Genomic DNA, 4,540 nt, shown 5'->3' with positions numbered 1-4,540 from the left:
TCACTTTGACTTTTCACTTTCATGCATCGGAGAAGGAACTGGCAACCCACTCCAGTGTTCTTGCCTGGAGATCCCAGGGACAGGGGAGCCTGGTGGGCTGCCGTCTATGGGGTTGCACAGAGTCTGACACGACTGAAGCAACTTAGCAACTTAGTAGCAGCCATGGAAAAGATAGTTCTTTCCCACCTTTTTTCTTTTTTTTCTTTCCCAGTTTTTTATCTTCTGATAGCCTTGTCTACGAAATTAATTGAAAAAAACTCTTCAATTTCTTAAAAAAGATTTGCTTAATTATTTTTGGCTGTGCTTTTAAAAAAGTTAAATAAATAAATCTTTTTTAAAAATTAAGGAGTTTTGTTCAGTTAACTTCATGGACAAGACCGTCAGAAGGCTTTTGGCTGTGCCAGGCTTCCGTTGTGGCTCAGATGGTAAAGCGTCTGCCCATAATGTGGGAGACCCCTGTTCGATCCCTGCGTCAGGAAGATCCCCTGGAGAAGGAAATGGCAACCCACTTCAGTATTCTTGCCTGGAAAATTCCATGGATGGAAGAGCTGGGTCTTTGCTGTTGCTCACAGGCCTTCTCTAATCGCGGTGAGCAGGGGCTTCCCATTGCAGCGGCTTCTCTTGCTGTAGAGCACAGGCTCTAGGCATGCAGGCTCAGTAGCTATGGTGTGCTGGCTTCATTGCCCTGCCACATGTGGAATCTTCTCGGACCTGGGATCGACCTGCTGCAGGCAGATCCTTAACCTCTGGACCACCAGGGAAGCCCCCAGTTAATTTGTACAATGATGAAACTGAAGCGTCAATATTTTGGCCACCTGATGAGAAGAGCCCACTCATTAGAAAAGACCCTGATGCTGGGAAAGATTGAAGGCAGGAGGAGAAGGGGAGGACAGAGGATGAGATGGTTGGATGGCATCACCGACTCGATGGACATGAGTTTGAGCAAGCTCTAGGAGTTGGTGATAGACAGGGAAGCCTGGTGTGCTGCAGTCCATGGGGTCGCAAAGAGTCGGACACGACTGAGCGACTGAACCGAACTGAACAGAAATCTTAGAAACTTATAGACTTTTCACCCCCATTTCTTCTGTAAAATTGTTCAAGTCTTCTGCATACTATCTTACTATCTTGAAACATTCATCTTTTTCTTACTGATTTTAGGGATCCTTGATAAATTATGGATCCTAATCCCTCTAAGGGTGCTAATTCCCTAACATTTCTTAAGGTGTTGAGTATAGGCTGAGCCCAGGGTATGCTTAAGCTTGGCAGCCAGGACCTCTCCACTAAAGCTGGAGGTGACCTTCGGGGTGGCTAAGTAGGGGGAAGCACTGGCAGCATTTGCTATACCCTGTTATTAGTTTCCTAGGGCCACCATAACAAAGTACCAGAAACTGGGCGGCTTGAAACAAAGGAAACGCAACCCTTCACACTTCTGGAGGCTAGAAGTCCAAACTCAAGGTGTCAGCAGTGTTGGTTCCTTTGAGGGCTAGGATGAAGAATCTGTTCCATGCCTCTCCCCCACCTTCTGGTGATGCCCAGCAATCCCTGGCTTGTAGGAGCCTTACTCCAATCTCTGTCTCCATCTATACGTGGTATTCTCCATGTGTCTCTGTATCTTCACATGATCAGCTTCTTATAAGAAGACCAGTCATTTTAGAACTTCCCTAAAATGGTCCAGTGATTTAAGAATACACCTATGTCAATGCAGGGGACACAGGTTCGATTCCTGGCCCAGGAAGACTCCACCTGCCACAGAGCAACTAAGCCCCTGCATCGCAACGACTGTGCCTGCGCTCTAGAGCCTGTGATCTGCAACAAGAGGGGCCGCCACAGGAAGATGCCCTCACACCGCAACTGGAGGAGCAGCCCGCTGTCCACAACCAGAGAGAGCTTGCTCGCAGCAACAAAGACCCAGCGCAGCCAAAAATAAATAAATAAACACAATGTGAAAAAAAGAATGCCAGTCATTTTGGATTAGGAGTCCACCCTACTCTGGTATGGCCTTGTTGTTTAGGAACTCAGTCGTGTCTGACTCTTTGCGACCCCATGGACTGCAGCACACCAGGCCTCCCTGTCCATCTCCAACTCCCAGAGTTTACCCAAACTCATGTCCACTGAGTCGTGATGTTATCCAACCATCTCATCCTCTGTCATCCCCCTCTCCTTCTGCCCTCAATCTTTCCCAGCATCAGGGTCTTTTCAAATGAGTTGGCTCTTCACATCAGGTGGCCAAAGTATTGGAGTTTCAGCTTCAGCATCAGTCCTTCCAATGAATATTCAGGACAGATTTCTTTTAGGATGGAGTGGTTGGATCTCCTTGCAGTCCAAGGGACTCTCAAGAGTCTTCTCCAACATTACAGTTCAAAAGTATCAATTCTTTGATGCTCAGCTTTCTTTATGGCCAGCTCTCACATCCATACATGACCACTGGAAAAACCATAGCTTTGACTAGATGGATAAAGTAATATATTTACTTTTTAATACGCTGTCAAGGTTGTTCATAGCTTTTCTTCCAAGCACAGTGCTTAGGACTCAGCATTTTCACTGCCAGGGCCCTGGGTTCGATCTCTGGTTGAGGAGCAAAGATCCTGCAACCTCCGTGGCACAGTCAAAAACATATATTGTTGATCTAGAACTTAACTCTAAGCAAATTTCCAGTCCTACTCCCCGCTTCTATCTAGTTGATCACCCCAAGCCCCTTCTATAAGGAATTCTAGAACCGCCAAGCTCCACACAGCTGGGTATGAATGGTCACTGACTCCGTTTATGACCATGGGTAGGCAATGAGCTTTGGAGGCTCCAAGAGCCATAAGTAGCTGGAGGTCATCCACGGTCTCTTGGAACTGTGGAGCCTAGGAGTCCAGCCCCTGGCCTGGGTAGGGCCAAAAATGCTGAGCTGGGGTGAGTTAAGACAGGGTGGGAGACAGGAACAGGGATGAGGTCTCTAACAGGCCTGGCAGGCCAGCAGGGCGCATAACTCTTTTCCCAATTGGGATTCTACTTGGCCACCACAAGTTTTAGAATTACTCCCACATCAAGTGGGCACACATGGTCTCAGAACAGCTTTGCTTTCTTCCCTCCAGCCTTGAGGGTAGGGCCTTGGGGCGCCTGGGCTGCACAGGGATAGAGGGGGCACGGGAGCCCACCTGCTCTTTTCTCTGGGCCAGCCTTGGCTCAGATCTAGAGGCCACTCCAGATGCAAAGGTGGATGTGTAGGAGGGGGTGGGGGACCAGAAGAAGGGGAGGGGGAGGGGAAGAGGAGTCCCTGTGGCTGGGGGTCCTGTGCTTTCATGAGGCTGAGCGCCCCAGACCTAGGACACAGAGATGCTGAGCCACAGAACCAGATATGTCAGCAGGCGGAGCGTGAAGATGCTGCCTCATTTCCCCCCTCCCCTCCCCTTTCCTTTTCCTTTTCCCCACACCACCCATCTAAGCTGAGAGAAGACGCAGATTCACTCCTGTTTGCTGGGGGTCTGGGGACACGTGAATGCCTCTGAATACCCCAGCTGCATTCTGCCCCTCCTGCGTCATCCTGATCAAATCACTTAAGGATAGAAACCCAGTTTGCATGGGTGTTCACTTCATGACCTCATGGGGTCCTCCAGCCATGCTCACCGTAACACATTATATCTCATTCAATCCTCATTACAACCCTACAAGATTCTGTTAGTGCGCCCAGTTTACAGAGGAGAAAACTGAGACTTAGATGGGGTTAACTTCTCAAGGTCATACAACTGATTAATGGCAGAGCTGGAATTCAACTCAGCTCCAGAATGTGAGTTCTGCTATAACCCCAGAATGGAGGAAAGAGATGATCACTATCCTCACCGTACAGATGAGGAAACTGATTCGGAGAGGTCAAGTCACTGCCAGTGGTTGTACCAATGGGAAGTGGTGGAGCCAGGATGCAAACTCACTTCTTTTACCAGCAGCCCGATGTCTATTTTGCCAACAACAACAACCAAAAAGTGAGGCATCCTAAGTAGATGAGCTCAGAGGTTCTCTCCAGCTGAGATCTTTTTACACTCTGGGTTGAGACAAAGAGGAATTGGAAGGAGGATGAGTGTAAATAAAGGAGCAACTTGGCCTTACGGCTCCGCCTCACACTCCCTGACTCAGGAAGCCAGTGGGGCTGCTCCAGCCCTGCCCTTTCAGTCTCACCACACCCCTCATTGAGGGAGTTATTCAGCAAACAGGGTGGTCAACACTTGGAGCTTGGATTTCCCAGACCACAAACTGACCACGCCAGGGCCTCTTCCCTGAAGCCAGAGTGCCCACAGTCACGTCCTACACAGTGGCACCCGTCCCCTGACCCTCTGACTCATCAGCAATGGGAGTGGTCCCCAAGGGAGCGTATAAAGCACCCGTGGACCCTGGGCATCCACGCTGGGACGAACAGACACACACACACCCTGTCCCCAGCCCTCTCCCTCACCCGCCCCGCCCAGCACCCCCAGGGGCGCGCACCTGGCCGCCTCCCGGCAAGGACACACCCCGCGGGGAGGAGCTGCCGTCGCGGTGGGGCCCAGCCCACACCGGCTGC

This window comes from Ovis aries, chromosome 2 (assembly GCF_016772045.2).
Source record: "Ovis aries strain OAR_USU_Benz2616 breed Rambouillet chromosome 2, ARS-UI_Ramb_v3.0, whole genome shotgun sequence".
In the NCBI taxonomy this organism is placed as follows: Eukaryota; Metazoa; Chordata; class Mammalia; order Artiodactyla; family Bovidae; genus Ovis; species Ovis aries.
Note: the sequence above shows the minus strand (reverse complement) of the source record.